Raw genomic sequence first — 23,921 nt, forward strand, 5'->3', positions numbered from 1 at the left:
CCTCTTTATTCTGAAAACAAGACATTTTAAAGTCCTCTCTCTCACTGCTGGAGGTGAAACGGCGTTATTTCTTTGACGAAGTAAAACGAGACGTTTCGAAAATGGCACAAGACAGTGGCAACACCTAGCGTAGGCTCCCCGACACACAGTGTGCTGAGTATATGCACTGTATGCTACGTGGTCAGACATTCACTCAACTGTTAAAACAGTCTTCAATCCTGAGCTTGAATAGAAAAACACACGCTCGAGAAAGAGTAAGACGGGTCCACAGTTTACACAGGACAGGTTTCAATTGAAATGACCGTGGGTGGGTCCATTGGCTTTGTATTGAGTAGATGGGTTATGGAAAGTAGTAAGTACAGCTAGTTAGAGTGCCAATAGCCCTATAGTGCATTAGTAAAAGAGGGAGCCATTTCACTCCGTAGAGAGCTCTGCTCACCTTGAGTGCTCCAGCATTGCGATCTACTGTTCTGCACCAGTTTGACTAGAGCCGGTCATCTGAGCAGGGTTGGGGTCAATTCAGGATATATTACTCCAATCAATATCTATTATTCTCAATGCTTTTCAATGAGCAAAATGATCATCAGAATTCTGGTTACTTCCTGAATTGACTGAATTGAAATGGAATTGACCCAAACCCTGCAGCTGATGGAAGATCAGTCCATCATCACAGGGTAGCTGGATAGGAATAGGGAACTTTGAGGACCTTCCTCTTTGAGGATCTTCCTTTTTTCATCCTCAGGATGGGCAGTGACGCCTGCACTTGAAGTGTGTGTGTCTGTGTGTGTGTGTGTGTGTGTGTGTGTGTGTGTGTGTGTGTGTGTGTGTGTGTGTGTGTGTGTGTGTGTGAATGCCTTTTAGAGGAAGAGTGGGGCTGTTGTAAAGGAGCAGACCTTTGGTTCTATTATTTTGTGTTACATAATTGTATGTATGTCCATATGAGTTGTTTGCATGATGTATTTACTGTAGTCTCTATTAGTGTGTTAGACAGCCCCTATCCTGTGATGGGGCACTTGTAGAGTCTGTAGGTTGGGGCAGGTGAAGCATGGAGCAGGGAGGAAACACGTTGCTATTCCATTGGAGGCGAACGGTAGAGTTGGTCCATAGAACACTTCCTCCTTCCCACACCTGGACAACAGGAAGTGAAATAAACATGTCATGCACATGGAACAATATAATATTGTAATAAGATAACATTTGCTATGAATACCCTCTTTCCCCATAATGCATTATAACCTTATAAACTACGCACAGCATAGTTTAATAAAACATACAATTTTTTAGGTTACTTAAACCTGTCAAGGTCACTCGCCTGAATACACGCTAGGGGCTCATTGGTCCAAATAGAATATCCACCGACAACATAGATTCGGTCATCATGGACTGCCACGCCAGATTCATTCTGACCTGCAGAGGATAGAGAAAACAATGATTCGCTGTGCCAAAGAGAGGCCAGATGACTCAATGTCATCCCGAAAATAAGTCCCTCCGTCTCCTCTCATGACTTCACCTTGAACATACTTGACAACTTCACAGGGAAGCTCCCCTCTAGTATGTGCGTGTGTGCGTGTACACGTGTGTGCAGGTGCATGTGTCTGCCTGCCTGCGTGTGCACGTGCATGCTTATGCATGAGCGTGTGTATGCGCATCCCACCCACCCGTGAGTAGGCTGAAGGTGCAGCGGGTCCACTGGTCCATGTCTATGTCATAGGAGTCGATGTGGCGGACCAGGATGCGGTCGTTGTAGTCCAGGTCATTTCCTCCCAGCACATACAGCTGCCTTCTCGCCACGGCCATTACATGGTACACTCGCCTCTGTAGCATGGGACTGCGGGCCAGCCACTTGTTCTGTCAGAGAGAGAAAGGGGGGAAAAAGAGAGGGGGGGGGTGAAAGAGACAGAGAGGGGCAAGAGGAGGGGGGAGAGAGGGTGAGAGAAAGAGAAGGTGAGGAGGAAAAAGGATGGCGAAAAGATGAGATGTTGAATAGATGGATTAATATTTTAGCGTATCCCTGCTTGGGTAATTGATGTATGTTCAGTGCTGGATAAATAATGTGACACCAGGGCTATGATTTTTCCTAATGATTTCACCCCCCTTCCTAATAATATACTTCACTCTCTCCATTTTACAAAGATGTATCCGACTGTGCACATTTGACTAAGTGTGTCTTTGGTTGTTTTGTAAGTGTAAGTGTGTGTGTGTGTGTGTGTGTGTGTGGGTGTGTGCGGGTGTGTGCGTATGTCTGGTAGAAGCTGGCGGGTGGCCATCTGTTGAGGGTAGTGTGGGGGGGGGTTGGTGTTCCTGGCAGGTGAATGTAGCTCCACGGTGAATACAAATGAGACTTTCTCTGTCTCCTGCTTTCTCTCGGTCTCCTGCTCTCTCAATTCAATTCTATTCTATTCATAGGGCTTTATTGGCATGGGAAACGTATGTTAACATTGCCAAAGCAAGTGAAGTAGATAATATACAGAAGTGAAATAAACAATAAAAATGCATTTCAAATGTCATATGTATATATACAGTGTTGCAACGATGTGCAGATGGTTAAAGCACAAAAGGGAAAATGGTTTTTGTTCTTCACTGGTTGCTCTTTTCTTGTGGCAACAGGTCACAAATCTTGCTAGTGTGATTGCACACTGTGGTATTTCACCCAGTAGATATGGGAGTTTATCGAAATTGGGTTTGTTTTCAAATTCTTTGTGGATCTGTGTAATCTCAAGGAAATATGTCTCTCTAATATGGTCATACATTTGGCAGGAGGTTAGGAAGTGCAGCTCAGTTTCCACCTCATTTTGTGGGCAGTGAGCACATAGCCTGTCTTCTCTTGAGAGCCAGGTCTGCCTACGACGGCCTTTCTGAATAGCAAGGCTATGTCAGTACATAGTCAAAGTTTAGGTCAGTCACAGTGGTCAGGTATTCTGCCACTGTGTACTCTCTGTTTAGGGCCAAACAGCATTCTAGTTTGCTCTGTATTTTTTCTTAATTCTTGTCAATGATTCAAGTAATTATATTTTTATATTCTGATGATTTGGTTGGGTCTAATTGTGTTGCTGTCCTGGGGCTCTGTGGGGTCTGTTTGTGTTTGTAAACAGGGCCCCAGGACCAGCTTGCTTAGAGGACTCTTCTCCAGGTTCATCTTTCTGTAGGTTATGGCTTTGTTATGGAAGGTTTGGGAATCACTTCCTTTTAGGTGGTTGTAGAATTTAGCAGTTTTTTTCTAGATATTGATAATAAGCGGGTATCTGCCTAATTTGGTGAATTCTTGGTTGGTGAACAGACCCCAGACCTCACAAACATAAAGGGCAATGGGTTCTATAACTGATTCAAGTATTTTTTTGTCAGATCCTAATTGGTATGTCGAACTTTATGTTCCTTTTGATGGCCTAGAAGGCCCTTCTTGCCTTGTCTCTCAGATTGTTCACAGCTTTGTGGAAGTTACCTGTGGCGCTGATGTTTAGGCCAAGGTATGTATAGTTTTTTGTGTGCTCTAGGGCAACGGTGTCTAGATGGAATTTGTGTTCGTGGTCCTGGCGACTGGACCTTTTTTGTAACACCATTATTTTGGTCTTACTGAAATATACTGTCAGGGCCCAGGTCTAACAGAATCTGTGCAGAAGATCTAGGTGCTGCTGTAGGCCCTCTTTGGTTGGTGACAGAAGCACCAGATCATCAGCAAACAGTAGACATTTGACTTCAGATTCTAGTAGGGTGAGGCCGGGTGCTGCAGACTGTTCTAGTGCCCTTGCCAATTCGTTGATATATGTTGAAGACGGTGGGGCTTAAGCTGCATCCCTGTCTCACGCCACGGCCCTGTGGGGAGAAATGTGCCAATGTTAACCTCACACTTGTTGTTTGTGTACATGGATTTTATAATGTTGTATGTTTTTCCCCCAATACCACTTTCCATCAATTTGTATAGCAGACCCTCATGCCAAATTTAAATCAACAAAGCATAAGAAGACTTTGCCTTTGTTTTGGTTTGCTTGTTTGTCAATTAGGGTGTGCAGGGTGAATACATGGTCTGTCATACGATAATTTGGTACAAAGCCAATTTGACATTAGCTCAGTACATTGTTTTTACTGAGAAAATGCACGAGTCTGCTGTTAATAATAATGCAGAGGATTTTCCCAAGGTTGCTGTTGATGCATATCCTACAGTAATTATTGGGGTCAAACTTTTGTGGATTGGGGTGATCAGTCCTTGGTTCCAAATATTGGGGAATATGCCAGAGCTGAGGATGATGATAAAGAGTTTCAGTATAGCCAGTTGGAATTTGTTGTCTGTATATTTTATCAGTTTATTGAGGATACCATCAACACCACAGGCCTTTTTGGGTTGGAGGGTTTCTATTTTGTCCTGTAGTTCATTCAAGATAAGTGGATAATCCAGTGTGTTCTGTTGGTCTTCAATAGTTGATTCCAAGATTTGTATTTGATCATGTATATGTTTTTGCTGTTTGTTCTTTGTTATAAAGCCCAAAATATTTTTTGCTCTATACATCTACATTTTGGACAGATAGCAACACAAATAATTATCTGTTTAGTGTTTTCTAATTTCTAAGAAGTGGTTAGAGTCTATGGATTCTTCAATTACATTGAGCTGATTTCTGATGTGCTGTTCCTTTTTCCATAGTGTATTTCTGCATTGTTTTAGTGATTCACCAAAGTGAAGGAGTAGACTCAGGTTTTCTGGGTCTCTGTGTTTTTGGTTGAACAGGTTTCTCAATTTCTTAGGTTTCTGCATTCTTCATCAAACCATTTGTCATTGTTATTAATTTTCTTTGGTTTTCTTTTTTTTTTTTTTAGATTTGATAGGGATGCTGAGAGGTCAAATATACTATTTAGATTATCTACTGCCAACCTTACACCTTCACTATTACAGTGGAATGTTTCATCCAGGAAGTTGTCTAAAATGTATTGCATTTGTTGTTGCATAATTGTATTTTGGTATGTTTCCACACTACATTCCTTCCATCTATAGCATTTCTTAACCTCTTTGATCTCTAGGGGCGCTATTTCATTTTTGGATAAAAAATGTTCCCGTTTTAAGCGCGATATTTTGTCACGAAAAGATGCTCGACTATGCATATTCTTGACAGTTTTTGAAAGAAAACACTCTGAAGTTTCAGAATCTGCAAAGATATTGTCTGTAAGTGCCCCAGAACTCATTCTACAGGCGAAACCAAGATGATGCGTCAACCAGGAAATTAGCAGAATTTCTGAAGCTCTGTTTTCCATTGTCTCCTTATATGGCTGTGATTGCGCAAGGAATGAGCCTACACTTTCTGTAGTTCCCCCAAAGTGTTAGCAGCATTGTGACGTATTTGTAGGCATATCATTGGAAGATTGACCATAAGAGACTACATTTTCCAAGTGTCCACCTGGTGTCCCTGCGTCGAAATTGGAGCGTAAAGCCAGGTGCAATTATTTTTCCATTTGAGAGCAAGGAGAAACCAGGCTTCCACGAAGGATATATCATTGAAGAGATGTGGAAAAACACCTTGAGGATTGATTCTAAACCACGTTTGCCATGTTTCAGTCGATATTATGGAGTTAATTTGGAAAAAAGTTCGCGTTTTGAGGGCTGAATTTTTTTTTTTTTTTTTTTTTTTGGTAGCCAAATGTGATGTACAAAACGGAGCTATTTCTAATACACAAATCTTTTTGGAAAAACTGAGCATCTGCTATCTAACTGAGAGTCTCCTCATTGAAAACATCAGAAGTTCTTCAAAGGTAAGTTATTTTATATGAAGGCTTTACTTGTTTTTGTGATAGTTGCCTGCTAAATGCTAACGCTAATGCTAACGCTAAATGCTACGCTAGCTAGCTACTGTTACACAAATGATTGTTTTCCTATGGTTGAAAAGCATATTTTGAAAATCTGAGATGACAGTGTTGTTAACAAAAGGCTAAGCTTGAGAGCTAGCATATTTATTTCATTTCATTTGCGATTTTCATGAATAGTTAACGTTGCGTTATGGTAATGAGCTTAGGTCTATAAATAGAATCCCGGATCCGGGTTTGGTAGTCGCAACAGGCTAATCTCTTCACATAGCTCACCTCAACCCAGAGCATTCAGTCAACTCTCTGTCTCTCTCTCTCTGGCGCTCGCTCTCTCTCTCTCTGGCACTCGCTCTCTCTGGCACTCTCTCTCTGGCACTCGCACTCTCTCTCTCTCTTTGGTACTCACACTCTCTCTCTGGCGCTCTCTCTCTCCCTGGCGCGTTCTCTCTCTCTCTCTCTCTCTCTCTCTCTCTCTCTCTCTCTCTCTCTCTCTCTCTCTCTCTCTCTCTCTCTCTCTCTCTCTCTCTCTCTCTCTCTCTCTCTCTCTCTCTCTCTCTCTCTCTCTCTCTCTCTCTCGAGCTGTCTGTCAGGCTCGCTCTCGCACTGGCGCGCCCTCTCTCACTCACTCACTCTCTCTGGCACTCACTCTCTCTGGCACTCACTCTCTCGCTCGCTCTCTGGCGCTCGCTCTCTCTCTCTGCCACTCGCTCTGGCGCTCGCTCTCTCGCTCTCTGGCGCTTTCTCTCTCTCTCTCTCTGGTGCTCACTCTCTCTCTCTCTGGTGTTCGCTCTCTCTCTCTCTGGTGCTCGCTCTCTCTCTCTCTGGCGCTCGCTCTCTCTCTCTCTGGCGCTCGCTCTCTCTGTCTCACACACGCTCTCTCTCTCGCACGCGCAATATCGCTCTGTTTCTCTCCTGCGCTCTCTCGGTCTTGCAAGTGCTCTCTCGGTCTCTGTCTCGCACGCGATATCTGTCTCTGTCTGGCATGCTCTCTCTCGCTCTCTGGCGCTCGCTCTCTCGCTCTCTGGCGCTCGCTCTCTCTCTCTCGTGCGCACTCTCTGTCTCTTTCTCTCGCACGTACATTCTCTGTCTTTCTCGCTGGCGCTCTCTCTCTCTCTGATGCTCGCTCTCTCTGACGCTCTCTCTCTCTCGCTCGCTCTCACTCACTCTCTCTGAAGCTCGCACTCGCTCTCTGGCGCTTGCTATCTCTCTCTCTCTCTCTCTGTCTCGGTCTCTCTCTCTCGGGTGCGCTGTCTGTCTGTCTGTCTCGCTCTCTCTCTCTCTCTCTCTCTGGCACTCTCCCTCTCTCTCTCTGGCGCTCGCCATCTCTTTCCCCCTCTGGCGCTCGCTCTCTCTCTCTGGCGCTCGCTCTCTCTCTCTGGCGCTCGCTCTCTCTCTCTGGCGCTCTCTCTCTCTCTGGCGCTCTCTCTCTCTCTGGCGCTCGCTCTCTCTCTGGCGCTCTCTCTCTCTCACTCACTCTCTCTGAAGCTCGCACTCTCTGACGTTCGCTTTCTCTCTCTCTCTCTCTCTGGCGCTCGCTCTCCCTCTGTCTCGCACGCACTCTCTCTCTCTGTTTCGTACAAGCTCTCTCTCTGTCTCTCGCATGCGCAATATCGCTCTGTCTCTCTCCTGCGCTCTCTGTCTCGCAAGTGCTCTCTCGGTCTCTGTCTCACACATGCTCTCTCCCACGCGCGCTCTCTCTCTCTCTCTCTCAACCTCTCTGTCTCGCACACGCTCTCTCTGTCTCACACGCGCGCTCTCTCTCTCTCTCTCTCTCCATGCACTCTTTCTCTCTCTCTGTCTCTCACATGCACAATATCGCTCTGTCTCTCACGTACTCTCTGTCTCGCACGCGTTCTCTCTCTCTCTCGCACACACTCTCTCGCACGCGCGCTCTACCTCTCTCTGTCTCGCACACGCACACTCTCTCACTTGCTTTCCCTCTCTCACTCGCACACAAGCACTCTCTCTCTCATGCACACTCTCTCTCTCTCTCTCTCTCTCTCTCTCTCTCTGTGTCTCGCACGCGCGCGCTCTCTCTCTCTGTGTCTGGCACACGCGCGCTCTCTCACTCGCACGTGTGCTCTCTCGCACGCACGCACTCTCACACGCACGCACTCTCTCGCACGCGCTCTCTGTCTCGCAAGCGCTCCCTGTCTCGCAAGCGCTCCCTCTCTCGCATGCGCTCTCTCTGTGTCTCGCACGCACTCTCTCTCTCGCTGTCTCACAGGCGCTCTCTCTCTCTCTGTCTGGCACACGCGCACTCTCTCACTCGCACGTGTGCTCTCTCGCACGCACGCACTCTCACACGCACGCACTCTCTCGCACGCGCTCTCTGTCTCGCAAGCGCTCCCTCTCTCGTATGCGCTCCCTCTGTGTCTCGCACGCACTCTCTCTCTCTCTCTCGCTGTCTCACAGGCGCTCTCTCTCTTTGTCTCTGTCTCGCACGCGCTTGCTCTCTCTCTCTGTCTTGCACACGCTCTCGCTCTCTCTCTCTGTCTCCCATGCGCTCTCTGTCTCGCACACGCTCTCTCTCTCTCTCATGCGCTCTCTCTCTGTCTCTCACACGCTCTCTCTCTCTCCCAGGGCTCTCCCTCTCTCACGCACTCACTCACGCGTTCTCACTCTCTCTCTCACACGCTCTCACTCTCTTTCTCTCACGAGCTCTCACTTCACGCACTCTCACGCGCTCTCACTATCTCTCTCACGCACTGTCTCTCTCTCTCCCTCTCTCTTCCACGCGCTCTCCCTATCTCACGCTCTCCCACACGCTCTCACTCTCTGTCTCTCTCCCTCTATCTCTCTCTCACGCGCTCTCTCTGTCTCGCACACGCTCTCTCTCTCTCATGCGCTCTCTCTCTCCCTCTCTCTCTCTCGCTCTCTGTCTCGCACGCGCTCTCTCTCGCACACGCGCTCTCTCTCGCACACGCGCTCTCTCTCGCACGCGCTCTCTCTCTCGCACGCGCGCTCTCTCTCTCGCACGCGCTCTCTCTTGCACGCGCTTCTCGCACGCGCTCTCTGTGTCTTGCACGCGCGCTCTCTCTCCCTCTCTCGCGCGCACGCACTCTCACACGCACGCACTCTCTCGCACGCGCTCTCTGTCTCGCACGCGCTCTCTGTCTCGCAAGCACTCCCTCTCTCGCACGCGCTCTCTCTGTGTCTCGCACGCACTCTCTCTCTCTCTCGCTGTCTCGCACGCGCTTGCTCTCTCTCGCTGTCTCGCACGCGCTCTCTCTCGCACGATGTCGCTCTCTCGCACGCACGCGCTCTCTCTCTCTGTCTCGCACGTGCTCTCTCTCTCTCTGTCTCGCACACGCTCTCTCTCTCCCTGTCTCGCACGCTCTCTCTCTCTGTCTGGCACACGGGCGCTCTCTCGCACGCACGTGTGCTCTCTCGCACGCACTCTCTCACACGCACGCACACTCTCTCTAGCTCGCACACGCTCCCTCTCTCTCGCGCTCTCTGTCTCTCGCGCGCTCTCTGTCTCTCGCGCGCTCTCTCTTTGTCTTGCATGCACTCTCTCTCTCTCTCGCACGCGCTCTCTCTCTTGAACGTGCTCTCTCTCTCTCTCTCTGTCTCTCATGCGCTTTCTCTCTCTCTGTCTTGCACACGCTCTCGCTCTTGCGCTCTCGCTCTCTGTCTCTGTCTCGCACACGCTCTCTCTCTCTCTCATTCCCTCTCTCTCTGTCTCTCACACGCTCTCTCTCTCTCCCAGGGCTCTCCCTCTCTCACGCACTCACTCACGCGTTCTCACTCTCTCTCTCTCTCACACGCTCTCACTCTCTTTCTCTCACGAGCTCTCACTTCACGCACTCTCACTCTCTCACGCGCTGTCTCTCTCTCTCTCCCACACGCTCTCCCTCTCTCTCTCTTCCACGCGCTCTCCCTCTCTCACGATCTCCCACACGCTCTCACTCTCTGTCTCTCTCCCTCTATCTCTCTCTCACACGCTCTCTCTCTCACACGCTCTCTCTGTCTCGCACACGCTCTCTCTCTCATGTGCTCTCTCTCTCTGTCTCGCACGCGCTCTCTGTCTCGCACGCGCTCTCTCTCTCGCACACGCTCTCTCACGCGCTCTCTCTCTCGCACACGCTCTCTCACGCGATCTCTCTCTCGCACACGCTCTCTCACGCGCTCTGTCTCCCATGCGCTCTCTCTCTCATGCGTTCTCTCTCGGTCTGGCACGCGCTCTGTCTCTCACACGCTCTCCCTCTCTCTCGCGCTCTCACTCTGTCTCTCTCTCTCTCCCCCTCTCTCTCTGTATCTCTCCCACACGCGCTCTCACTCTCACGCGCTCTCACTCTCTTTTTCTCACGAGCTCTCACTCTCACGCGCTCACTCTCTTTCTCTCACGCGCTCTCACTCTCTCACCCCCTCTCAATCAAGCGCTCTCACTATCTTTCTCTCACGAGCTCACTCTCACACGCTCCCACTATCTCTCTCACGTGCTCACTCTCTTTTTCTCACGCGCTGTCTCTCTCTCTCTCTCCCCCACGCTCTCCCTCTCTCTCTCCCACGCGCTCTCACGCACTCTCCCTTTCTCTCGCGCTCTCTCTCTCTCCGTCTCCCATGCTCTCTCTCTGTCTCGCACACGCTCTCTCTCTGTCTCGCCCGCGCTCTGTCTCTCTCCCTCTCTCACGTGCTCTCTCTCTCGCACACGCTCTCCCTCTCTCACGCGCTCTCTCACGCACTCTTTCTCTCTCCCTCTCTCTCTCTCGCTCTCTGTCTCGCACGCGCTCTCTCTCGCACACGCTCTCCCTTTCTCTCGCGCTCTCTCTCTCTCCGTCTCCCATGCTCTCTCTCTGTCTCGCACACGCTCTCTCTCTGTCTCGCCCGCGCTCTGTCTCTCTCCCTCTCGCACGCGCTCTCTCTCGCACACGCGCTCTCTCTCTCGCACGCGCTCTCTCTCTCGCACGCGCGCTCTCTCTCTCGCACGCGCTCTCTCTTGCACGCGCTTCTCGCACGCGCTCTCTGTGTCTTGCACGCGCGCTCTCTCTCCCTCTCTCGCGCGCACGCACTCTCACACGAACTCACTCTCTCGCACGCGCTCTCTGTCTCGCACGCGCTCTCTGTCTCGCAAGCACTCCCTCTCTCGCACGCGCTCTCTCTGTGTCTCGCACGCACTCTCTCTCTCTCTCGCTGTCTCGCACGCGCTTGCTCTCTCTCGCTGTCTCGCACGCGCTCTCTCTCGCACGATGTCTCTCTCTCACACGCGCTCTCTCTCTCTCTCTCGCACGTGCGCTCTACCGCTCTCTGTCTCGCACACGCACGCTCTCTCACTCGCTCTCCCTCTCTCACTCGCACGCGTGCTCTCTCGCACGCACGCGCTCTCTCTCTGTCTCGCACGTGCTCTCTCTCTCTCTGTCTCGCACACGCTCTCTCTCTCTCCCTGTCTCGCACGCAAGTGTGCTCTCTCGCACGCACTCTCTCACACGCACGCACACTCTCTCTAGCTCGCACACGCTCCCTCTCTCTCGCGCTCTCTGTCTCTCGCGCGCTCTCTGTCTCTCGCGCGCTCTCTCTTTGTCTTGCATGCACGCGCTCTCTCTCTTGAACGTACTCTCTCTCTCTCTCTCTCTCTGTCTCTCATGCGCTTTCTCTCTCTCTGTCTTGCACACGCTCTCGCTCTTGCGCTCTCGCTCTCTGTCTCGCACACGCTCTCTCTCTCTCTCATTCCCTCTCTCTCTGTCTCTCACACGCTCTCTCTCTCTCCCAGGGCTCTCCCTCTCTCACGCACTCACTCACGCGTTCTCACTCTCTCTCTCTCTCACACGCTCTCACTCTCTTTCTCTCACGAGCTCTCACTTCACGCACTCTCACTCTCTCACGCGCTGTCTCTCTCTCTCTCCCACACGCTCTCCCTCTCTCTCTCTTCCACGCGCTCTCCCTCTCTCACGATCTCCCACACGCTCTCACTCTCTGTCTCTCTCCCTCTATCTCTCTCTCACACGCTCTCTCTCTCCCATGCTCTCTCTGTCTCGCACACGCTCTCTCTCTCATGTGCTCTCTCTCTCTGTCTCGCACGCGCTCTCTGTCTCGCACGCGCTCTCTCTCTCGCACACGCTCTCTCACGCGCTCTCTCTCTCGCACACGCTCTCTCACGCGATCTCTCTCTCGCACACGCTCTCTCACGCGCTCTCTCTCTGTCTCCCATGCGCTCTCTCTCTCATGCGTTCTCTCTCGGTCTGGCACGCGCTCTGTCTCTCACACGCTCTCCCTCTCTCTCGCGCTCTCACTCTGTCTCTCTCTCTCTCCCCCCTCTCTCTCTGTATCTCTCCCACACGCGCTCTCACTCTCACGCGCTCTCACTCTCTTTTTCTCACGAGCTCTCACTCTCACGCGCTCACTCTCTTTCTCTCACGCGCTCTCACTCTCTCACCCCCTCTCAATCAAGCGCTCTCACTATCTTTCTCTCACGAGCTCACTCTCACACGCTCCCACTATCTCTCTCACGTGCTCACTCTCTTTTTCTCACGCGCTGTCTCTCTCTCTCTCTCCCCCACGCTCTCCCTCTCTCTCTCCCACGCGCTCTCACGCACTCTCCCTTTCTCTCGCGCTCTCTCTCTCTCCGTCTCCCATGCTCTCTCTCTGTCTCGCACACGCTCTCTCTCTGTCTCGCCCGCGCTCTGTCTCTCTCCCTCTCTCACGTGCTCTCTCTCTCGCACACGCTCTCCCTCTCTCACGCGCTCTCTCACGCACTCTTTCTCCCTCTCTCACGCGCTCTCACACTTTCTCTCACGCGCTCTCACTCTCACGCGCTCTCACTCTCTCACTCCCACGCGCTCTCTCTCTCTCTCTGTCTCGCACACGCTCTCTCGCACACGCGCTCTCTCTCTCGCACGCGATCTCTCTCTCTCGCACGCGATCTCTCTCTCTCTGTGTGTCTAGCACGCGCTCTCTCGCTCTCACACGCGCTCTCTCTCTCGGACGCTCTCTCTCTCTCTCTCGGACGCTCTCTCTCTCTCTCGCATGCTCTCGCTCTCTGTCTGTCTCGCACGCTTTCTCTCTCAAGCTCTCTGTCTCACACGCTCTCTCTCTCGCACGCTCTCTCTCTCTCTCTTTGTCTTGCATGCGCTCTCTCTCTCTCTCTCTCTCATGCGCTCTCTCTCTCTTTGTCTTGCACGCACTCTCTCTCTGTCTCGCACGCACTCTCTGTCTCGCACGCACTCTCTGTCTCTCTGTCTCGCACGCACTCTCTGTCTCACACGCACTCTCTCTCTCTCTCTGTCTCGCACGCGCTCTCTCTCTCGCACGCACTCTCTCCCTCACACACGCTCTCTCACGCGCTCTCTCACGCGCTCTCTCTCTCGCACGCGCTCTCTCACGCGCTCTCTCTCTGTCTCCCATGAGCTCTCTGTCTCATGCGCTCTCTCTCGGTCTGGCACGCGCTCTGTCTCTCACACGCTTTCCCTCTCTCTCGCGCTCTCACTCTGTCTCTCTCTCTCTATCCCCCCTCTCTCTCTGTCTCTCTCCCTCTCTCTCCCACACGCTCTCCCTCTCTCACTCTCACTCTCTCACACGCTCTCACTTTCACGCGCTCTCACTCTCTTTCTCTCACGAGCTCTCACTCTCACGCGCTCTCACTAGCTCTCACTCGCTCTCACTCTCTTTCACACGCGCTGTCTCTCTCTCTCTCCCACACGCTCTCCCTCTCTCTCTCCCACACGCTCTCCCTCTCTCAAACACTCTCACTCTCTGTCTCTCTCCCCCCTCTCTCCTCTCTCTCTCTCCTCCCTCTCCTCTCTCTGTCTCCTCTCTGTCTCACACACGCTGTCTCTCTCTCTCCCCCACACGGTCTCCCTCTCTCTCTCTCTTCCACGAGCTCTCACGCGCTCTCCCTCTCTCAAACACTCTCACTCTGTCTCTCTCTTTGTCTTGCATGCGCTCTCTCTCTCTGTCTCTCATGCGCTCTCTCTCTCGTCTCTCATGCGCTCTCTCTCTCTCTCTCTCTCTCTGTCTCTCATGCTCTGTCTCTCTCTCTCACGCGCTCTCTCTCCCTCGCGCTCTCTCTCTCTCCGTCTCCCATGCTCTCTCTCTGTCTCGCACTCTCCCTCTCTCTCGCTGTCTCCCTCTCTCAAACACTCTCACTCTGTCTCTCTCCCCCCTCTCCCTCTCTCTCTCCCCCCCTCTCCCTCTCTGTCTCCCATGCTCTCGCTCTGTCTCGGACACGCTCTCTGTCTCCCATGCTCTCGCTCTGTCTCGGACACGCTCTCTCTCTCTCATGCGCTCTCACTCTCACGCGCTCTCATTCTCTTTCACTCACGCGCTCTCACTCTCTCTCACGTGCTCTCACTCAAGTCTCACTATCTATCTCTCTCAAGTGCTCATGCTCTCGCTCTGTCTCGGACACGCTCTCTCTCTCTCATGCGCTCTCTCTCTCTCTCTGTCTCGCCCGCGCTCTGTCTCTCTCCTGTCTCTCTCTCTCCTCTCTTTCTCAAACACTCAAGCGCTCTCACTATCTGTCTGTCTCTCATGCTCTCTCTCTGTTTCTCTGTCTCTCACTCTCTCACTCGCACGCGCTCTGTCTCTCACACGCTCTCCCTCTCTCGCGCTCTCTCTCTCTCTCACGCGCTCTCACTCACTCTCTGTCTCTCTCTCTCACGCGCTCTCTCCCACGCGCTCTCCCTCTCTTTCGCGCTCTCTCTCTCTCCGTCTCCCATGCTCTCTCTCTGTCTCACACACGCTGTCTCTCTCTCTCTCCCACACGGTCTCCCTCTCTCTCTCTCTCCCACGAGCTTTCACGCGCTCTCCCTCTCTCAAACACTCTCACTCTGTCTCTCTCCCCCTCTCCCTCTCTCTCTCCCCCCCTCTCCCTCTCTCCCTCTCTGTCTCCCATGCTCTCTCTCTGTCTCGGACACGCTCTCTCTCTCTCTCTCTCTCTTCCCCAACTCCCTCCTCCCCTCCCTCTCTCCCTCCCCTTCTCTCTCCACCCCTCCCTCTCCCCCTCTCTCTCCTCCCCCCCCTCTCTCTCCTCCCTCCCTCTCTCTCCCCCTCCCTATCCCCCTCTCTCTCCGCCCCTCCCTATCCCCCTCCCCTCCCTCTCTCTCCCCTCCTTCTCTCTCTCTCTCCTCCCCTTCTCTCTCCACCCCTCCCTATCCCCCTCTCTCTCCACCCCTCCCTATCCCTCTCTCTCTCCTCCCTCTCTCTCCCCTCCCTCTCTCTCCACCCCTCCCTCTCCCCTCTCTCTCCCTCTCCCCCTCTCTGTCCCTCTCTCTCTCCCCCTCTCTCTCTCTCTCCCCCTCCCCCTCCTCTCTCTCTTCCCACTCTACCTCCCCCTCTCTTCCCCAACTCCCCCCCCTCTCTCTTCACCCCAACTCCCCCCCCCCTCTCTCTCCACCCCTCCCTATCCCCCTCTCTCTCTCTCCTCCCTCTCTCTCTCCTCCCTCTCTCTCCCCTCCCTCTCTCTCCACCCCTCCCCCTCTCTCCACCCCTCCCTCTCCCCCTCTCTCCCTCTCTGTCCCTCTGTCCCTCTCTGTCCCTCTGTCCCTCTCCCCCTCTCTCTCTCACTCTCTCTCCCCTCCCCCTCTCTCTCTCCCCCCTCTCTCTCTCTCTCTCCCCCTCTCTCTCTCTCTCTCTCTCTCTCTCCCTCTCTCACTCCCTCTCTCACTCCCTCTCTCACTCCCTCTCTCACTCCCTCTCTCACTCCCTCTCTCACTCCCTCTCTCACTCTCGCGCACACATCCTCCTATTGCAGTAAACAAGCGTATTACTCGGCTAGCACTTAAACAGAAACTATTCTGGTTTTCATTGTTTTGATGTCTTTTCTGTTATGTCTCTGTACTACCTGTTCTTCAGTTACCTGTTCTGGGTCGTACACCATCAGTCTATTCTGGTACTGAGCTGTGTTTGTGACTCCACCTGTAACAGACAAGAGTATTACACACAGGTGGCGTGCATGTGTGTGTGTGTTTAGTGTGTTATACTCTATTCTCCATCTGGGTGTGTGTGTGTGTGTTCAGTGTGTTATGCTCTATTCTAGATCTAGGTGTGTGTGTGTTCAGTGTGTTATGCTCTATTCTCCATCTGTGTGTGTGTGTGTGTGTGTGTGTTCAGTGTGTTATGCTCTATTCTCCATCTGGGTGTGTGTGTGTGTTCAGTGTGTTATGCTCTATTCTCCATCTGTGTGTGTGTGTGTGTGTGTGTGTGTGTGTTCAGTGTGTTATGCTCTATTCTCCATCTGGGTGTGTGTGTGTTCAGTGTGTTATGCTCTATTCTCCATCTGTGTGTGTGTGTGTGTTCAGTGTGTTATGCTCTATTCTCCATCTGGGTGTGTGTGTGTGTTCAGTGTGTTATGCTCTATTCTCCATCTGTGTGTGTGTGTTCAGTGTGTTATGCTCTATTCTCCATCTGGGTGTGTGTGTGTTCAGTGAGTTATGCTCTATTCTCCATCTGTGTGTGTGTGTGTGTGTGTGTTATGCTCTATTCTCCATCTGTGTGTGTGTGTGTGTGTTCAATGTGTTATGCGCTATTCTCCATCTGGGTGTGTGTGTGTGTGTGTGTGTGTGTGTGTGTGTTCAGTGTGTTATGCTCTATTCTCCATCTGGGTGTGTGTGTGTTCAATGTGCTATGCTCTATTCTCCATCTGGGTGTGTGTGTGTGTGTGTGTTCAGTGAGTTATGCTCTATTCTCCATCTGGGTGTGTGTGTGTGTGTGTTCAGTGTGTTATGCTCTATTCTCCATCTGGGTGTGTGTGTGTGTGTTCAGTGTGTTATGCTCTATTCTCCATCTGGGTGTGTGTGTGTTCAGTGTGTTATGCTCTATTCTCCATATATGTGTGTGTGTGTGTGTGTGTGTGTGTGTGTTCAGTGTGTTATGCTCTATTCTCCATCTCTGTGTGTGTGTGGTCAGTGTGTATTGCTCTATTCTCCATCTGGGTGTGTGTGTGTGTGTGTGTGTGTGTGTGTGTGTGTGTGTGTGTGTACCTGAGACCCAGAACAGGTCATCAGCCACACTGCCTGCATGGCAGGACAGCGAGCGGTCAAAGGACTGGACGAAGGTCCACTTGTTCCTCTTCGGACAGTAGCGTTCCACGGTGGGCAGCACCTGTCTCAGCTCGTTCCTCCCCCCCACCGCGTACAGGTACTGGCCCAGAGCCCCCAGGACAAAGTGTTCCCTGCACGCCTTCATGGAGGCTATCTCCGTCCAGCGGTTCCTCCGGGGTTCGTACCGACAAGCGGTCCTCACCGCACACGTTCTCCCCGTGGAATGCTCCACCTCGCCACCCGCCACAAACAGGAAGTGGCCCATGATGGCATTGGTGGCATTGGCCCATGATGGCATTGGCGCCAGCTCGCTCCAGTTGGAGCACCCGGCCACGCGCACGTTCTCCTGGGCGGCTGGGTTGAAATAGCGCAGCTCCCGCACGCGGCTCACCTCGCGCTTGCGCCCGCCGGCGATGTAGAGGGTGAGAGACTGGAAGCGGGGCTTGGTGTGGGCGTTCTGGCGGAGGGGTTGGGCGAAGGTGGCACGGTGGTACTCTAGAGCCTCATCCACTAGGGCGGCGGCGGTGGCACTGGACTGGACCAGCGGGTGGCACTGTGCCACGTGGTGCAGGGCGGCCACATCCATAAGGCCGTAACGAATGTGCTGTATCAGGTCCTCTGTGTACTGGTACCGACAGTCATGCTCTAACCAGCACACCACCAGCTAAAGAGGAGAGGGGGAAGAGGAAGACAAGAGGGAAGTGATTCATACTTATTAGCATTCCAAATGCCTACAGAGCAGTGTTGCAAGATCAAGACGAGTGTGTTACCGTATACACAAACACACTTATACAAACGAATACACACTAATACAAAACTCTCACACACACACACCACACTAGTGTGTTGTGTGCAAGCATCATAAATATCCACTGGTACATTCTTTTGTTGAGGACCGGGAGAGGAGAGAAGCAGAGAGGGGATTTAATTGAACAGTGAGAGCAATCGGAGGCTGTTTAGCTGCGGCGGTGGCCCGTGAATGTGGGCGAGATGGCTGAAGATCACTGATACCATTATCAGGGAAACAAAGTGGCTTTTAACACAATCAGTACAGAGACAGGGAACTTATTACAGCACAGCAAGATTACTGAGCTGGAGCGGTTCACTGTCAGCACCTCCTCCTGACTCACAGGCACACTGGATACACACTGAAATCCTATTCAAACATTACACTGGCTCGTAGACGCGTTCAAACCACATTCTGTGCAAACAGCACACCAAAACACACATTTACATAGACACAGACATAGTCACACATCCATTGTATATATTGTCCTGCTACTGTCAATGCCACTCCTTTTGCTCTGTCTTCCTTAAATACATCCTAAAATTACGCCAACACAACAGTATTTACACCCCCCACCACTCTCTGCTTTGTCCTCTTCTCGGTTTCGCTATCTACACTCCTCTCTCTTTCCCGCTCTCTCCCTCCTTCCATCTCTGAAGTGGCGGAGGGGTGTGTGCGCTCCGGGAAGGCTGACTGAAGGTCACGCTGGATCAGAGAACTTCCTCGGGCAGAGAATAAATCAACTTCCCGTGTCTCTCCCCTCCTCCCCAAAGAGAGAGACAGAGAGACAGAGAGACAGAGGGAGAGAGGGAGAGAGGGAGAGAGCGAGAGAGCGAGAGAGCGAGAGAGCGAGAGAGAGAGCGAGAGCAGCCAGAGAAAGACAAACGCGTGAAGAAGGGGGGGGGCGAAACAAAGACCCAAGAAAATGTGATTTCCAGAGCGTGAGACTCGGCGAGAAGTCGGTGTGACTATGATTGACGGGCAAACTATATCAGCTGTGTATTGGCGCTCGCACGTTTTTTCGGGCGGATGCCCAAATTAACCTTCTCGGCAGAGTGAAGGAGGCCCAAAGCAGCCTAATCAGGGTCTGATTATGGTAGAATCGCCTGGCTAAAGGGTCAGGGTAATTGTGCCATCAGAGGCCTGATTGTTTTCAATCAGACGGGCGGCCGGAGTGACAGCTGGGGGATTGGGGCGCTGATGAAGCCGCAGTGGGCCTAATCAGAGAGGGGGGAGAAGGGAGAGGGGGGCCTGATTGGTGCAAATGAACAGTCAAAATGCATAGCCCCCCCCGCCACACTTCACTCATCCCTCATACATATATATACACACACACACACACACACACACACACACACACACACACACACACACACACACACACACACACACACACACACACACACACACACACACACACACCTTCCTTTCCTATTCACTCCTATACATAAATATAACGAGTGCATTTTGGTGCAGGCAAGGAAAATTGACCAGTTGATGTTTAATGACACACTGTGTGTTGTAGTATATCAAAGTCTGTGTGGGTCTGGCTGTATGGAAGATCTGCATTTTATTGTGTGCATATATTGTGTGTGTGTGTGTGTGTGTGTGTGTGTGTGTGTGTGTGTGTGTGTGCGCGTAAGTGCATATGCCTGTATATGTGCATGCATTTGCGAATATGTGTGCGTTCCTTCCATTGTATGTGTGTGTGTGTGTGTGTGACTGTGAGGAGCCAGTGCGGTGTACCTGCCAGATCTCCTCCTCGTTGAGGGGTCATCAACACATCCCTGAGGAGGCGGTAGGGGAGCAGCAGCATCTCCTCCAGGCGGCTCTGCTGCAGCTCACACAGGTGTTCTACCAGGAAGCTGACCACAGCCTCCTCCAGAGCAGGGAGGTGGAACAGATCGGCCACACGGTACAGGTCCAGGTAGTTAACACTGTTCAGCTCCTGTTGTGGACACATGGGCATAGGGCAAAGACTCATGAGGTAAATACATTTACATTGGAGTTATTTAGTACAACGCCACCACGTGTACCATCCCGATGGAGTTGAGCAGCGGCGGCTGCAGACGGGCAGGACTTCCCGACTACATCGAGTCACTGTCAGTCGATACTAAAAATATACAGTTGAAGTTGGAAGTTTACATTTAGGTCGGAGTCATTAAGACTCATTTTTCAAACACTCCACACATTTCTTGTTAACAAACTACAGTTTTGGCAAGTCGGTTAGGACATCTACTTTGTGCATGACACATGTAGTTTTTCCAACAATTGTTTACAGACATATTATTTCACTTATAATTCACTGTATCACAATTCCAGTAGGTCAGAGGTTTACATACACTAAGTTGACTGTGCCTTTAAACAGCCTGGAAAATTCCAGAAAATGATGTCATGGCTTTAGAAGCTTCTGATAGGCTAATTGACATCATTTGAGTCAATTGGCGGTACCCCTGTGGATGTATTTCAAGGCCTACTTTCAAACTCGGTGCATCTTTGCTTGACATCATGGGAAAATCAAAAGAAATCAGCCAAGACCTCAAAAAAAAATGGTAGATCTCCACAAGTCTGGTTCATCCTTGGGAGAAATTTCCAAATGCCTGAAGGTACCATGTTCATCTGTACAAACAATGGTATGCAAGTATAAACACCATGGGACCACGCAGCCGTTATACCGCTCAGGAAGGAGACGCGTTCTGTCTCCTAGAGATGAATGTACTTTGGTTCGACTGGTGCAAATCAATCCCAGAACAACAGCAAAGAAACAGGTACAAAAGTATCTATAGCCACAGTCAAATACAGTCAAAGTCCTATATCGACATAACCTGAAAGTCCTCTCAGCAAGGAAGAAGCCACTGCTCCAAAACCGCCATAAAAAGCCAGACTACGGTTTGCAACTGCACATGGGGACAAAGATCATACTTTTTGGAGAAATGTCCTCTGGTCTGATGAAACAAAAACAATGGCCATAATGACCATTGTTATGTTTGGAGGAAAAAGGGGGATGCTTGCAAGCCGAAGAACACCATCCCAAACGTGAAGCATGGGGGTGGCAGCATCATGTTGTGGGGGTGCTTTGCTGCAGGAGGGACTGGTGCACTTCACAAAATAGATGGCATCATGAGGGAGAAAAATTATTTGGATATATTGTAGCAACATCTCAAGTCATCAGTCAGGAAGTTAAAGCTTGGTCGCAAATGGGTCTTCCAAATGGACAATGACCCCAAGCGTACTTCTAAAGTTGTGGCAAAATAGCTTAAAACCTCTCTGATCTCCCCATCCCGGATCCGGTATCAGGAATACAGACTCAAGCTCATTACCATAACGCAACGTTAACTATTCATGAAAATCGCAAATCAAATGAAATAAATATGCCATCTCTCAAGCTTAGCCTTTTGTAAACAACACTGTCATCTCAGATTTTCAAAATATGCTTCTCAACCATAGGAAAACAATAATTTGTGTAAAAGTAGCTAGCTAGCGTAGCATTTAGCGTTAGCATTAGCGTTAGCATCCAGCACACAACATTTCAACAAAAACATAAAAGCCTTCAAATAAAATCATTTACCTTTGAAGAACTTCTGATGTTTTCAATGAGGATACTCTCAGTTAGATAGCAGATGCTCAGTTTTTCCAAAAAGATTCTTTGTGTATTAGAAATAGCTCCGTTTTATACATCACATTTGGCTACCAAAAAAACCCGAAAATTCAGTCCTCAAAACGCGAACTTTTTTCCAAATTAACTCCATAATATCGACTGAAAACATGGCAAACGTTGTTTAGAATCAATCCTCAAGGTGTTTTTCACATATCTCTTCATTGATATATCGTTCTTGGACGCATGGTTTCTCCCCTGAATCAAATGGAAAAGTACAAGCAGCTGGCAATTGCGCACCGAATTCCACGCAGGACACCAGGCGGACACTTGGAAAATGTAGTCTCTTATGGTCAATCTTCCAATGATATGCCTACAAATACGTCACAATGCTGCTAACACTTTGGGGGAACTACAGAAAGTGTAGGCTCATTCCTTGCGCAATCACAGCCATATAAGGAGACAATGGAAAACAGAGCTTCAGAAATTCTGCTAATTTCCTGGTTGACGCATCATCTTGGTTTCGCCTGTAGAATGAGTTCTGGGGCACTTACAGACAATATCTTTGCAGATTCTGAAACTTCAGAGTGTTTTCTTTCAAAAACTGCCAAGAATATGCATAGTCGAGCAACTTTTCGTGACAAAATATCGCGCTTAAAACGGGAACGTTTTTTATCCAAAAATGAAATAGAGCCCCTAGAGATCCAAGAGGTTAAGGAAAACAAAGTGAAGGTATTGGAGTGGCCATCACAAAGCCCTGACCTCATTTGTGGAGCATAACTGAAAAAGCGTGTGCGCATAACTGAAAAAGCGTGTGCGAGCAAGGAGGCCTACAAACCTGACTAAGTTACACCAGCTCTGTCAGGAGGAATAGACCAAAGTTCACCCAACTATTGTGGAACCTTGTGGAAGGCTACCCAAAACATTTGACCCAAGTTAAACAATTTAAAGGCAATGCTACCAAATACTAATTGAGTGTATGTAAACTTCTGACCCACTGGGAATGTGATGATAGAAACAAAAGCTGAAATAAATCAGTCTCGACTATTATTCTGACATTGCACATTCTTAAAATAAAGTGGTGATCCTAGCTGACCTAAGACAGGGCATTTTTACTAGGATTAAATGTCAGGAATTGTGAAAAACTGAGTTTAAATGTATTTGGTGTATGTAAACTTCCGACTTCAACTGTACATGTCGTGGAGATGAGAAACCCAGCTAGTCATTTAGCAGACGCTCTTATTCAGAGCGACTTGCAATTAGTGCATTCATCTTAGAATAGCTAGGCGAGACAACAACATATCACAGCCGTGGGACTGTGATCTTCCCACAATAAAGTAGCAGGAGTTTAGGTTTTTATTTCATTCAAAAAAATTTGGGGGGGTGCCGTGGGATTTATTTAAGATACTCTTGGAGGAGGAAGGGTTTCAAAACATTTCAGAAGATGGGCAGGGACTCCGCTGTCCTGACGTTAGGTGGAAGTTTGGACCACCGTTGGGGTGCCAGGACAGAGCAGAGCTTTGAGCAGGAGCTGACCTCCTGCAGGGGTGGGAGGGCCGAGACACCAGAAGTGGCAGAACAGAGTGCTCGGTTGGGGTGTAGTAGGGTTTGAGTTAATACATCCAGTAACACACACACACAGACATACAGTTAAATATCCCTCACACACACATACAGTTAAATATCTCTCACACACACACACACACAGTTAAATATCCCTCACATGCACACACACCACACACACACACACACTCTGGGTTCCACATTTTCTTTGGGGTGTTTTTGAACTGCAGTTTATATATCACTGAATCTATTGAGATGAGACAACATTGTTATTCAAGTAGATCACAGAGTATGAGAAAGAGAGAGCAGGAGGAGGCAAGAGAATAGAAAATGGAGATTGCGAATGGAATAAGACTGCCATCTGCTGGCAGTAAGCAGAGCCATGTACAATATACTGCATGGCTCTGAGTATTCAGCTCAAACAAAAAAACTAACACAGGAATAACCTGTTCAACGTCGCCTTTCATACAGACAAAACACTTATACAGAAAGCTAGTGAATCTATATTTTATGTTAAACCCGGGCCTTTTCTCTGCATCTTCAGCTGTGATCTAACTGCTGTCTAATTGTATAATACGATGTTTACAGTGAGCATGTCTACAGGGACAGTGCAGTGAAATCAATGGTGTGCAACAGTGTCCATTTCTCTCTCCACCAGCAGATGGTGTATGAGAGCACTGTTTACCATAAGGTGATGTAACGGTTTGCCCATTAACATGCTAATGTATCTTTCTGGTGGTGACAGGGGGGTTTAATGTGTGGTTTTGTGTGGTTAGGAAGTACCTTGAACATATGGAGAGTAGACCCTCCATATACACAAGAAATTGCAGTGTTTACGTGTGTGTGTGTGTGTGTGTCATACACACGTGTTTATTTGACTGTACTACTGTATATGACTGTATGTGTGAGTATGTAATATATGTGAGTGTGCGTGCGTGTGTATATATATATATATATATATATCTGTCTTGACTCCTCACCTGGATGAGGTAGTGTGAGCAGAGACTGAGCAGCTCCAGCAGCTGAAGGTGACTTCCTGCCGACAGAACATCCTGAATCACCCCTGGCTCCAGTATTATCTGAGGAGAGGACCTGAGTGAGACCACTTCCTGTCCACCTCACACACTGCTCACCTCCCCAGGCAGACAGGTTCTGTCCCAAATGACATCATATTCCCTATATAGTGCCCGTAGGGTTCTGGTCAAAAGTAGTG

General features: G+C 50.1%; 1 pseudogene; it reads right to left on the bottom strand.

Moving 5' to 3' along the window:
* Positions 1-983: 983 nt before the first annotated feature.
* Positions 984-23,921, bottom strand: part of LOC139381116 (kelch-like protein 32) — a 28,222-nt pseudogene continuing 5,284 nt past the window's right edge.

The sequence above is a fragment of the Oncorhynchus clarkii genome, chromosome 2 (genome assembly GCF_045791955.1).
Source record: "Oncorhynchus clarkii lewisi isolate Uvic-CL-2024 chromosome 2, UVic_Ocla_1.0, whole genome shotgun sequence".
Classification (NCBI taxonomy): Eukaryota; Metazoa; Chordata; class Actinopteri; order Salmoniformes; family Salmonidae; genus Oncorhynchus; species Oncorhynchus clarkii.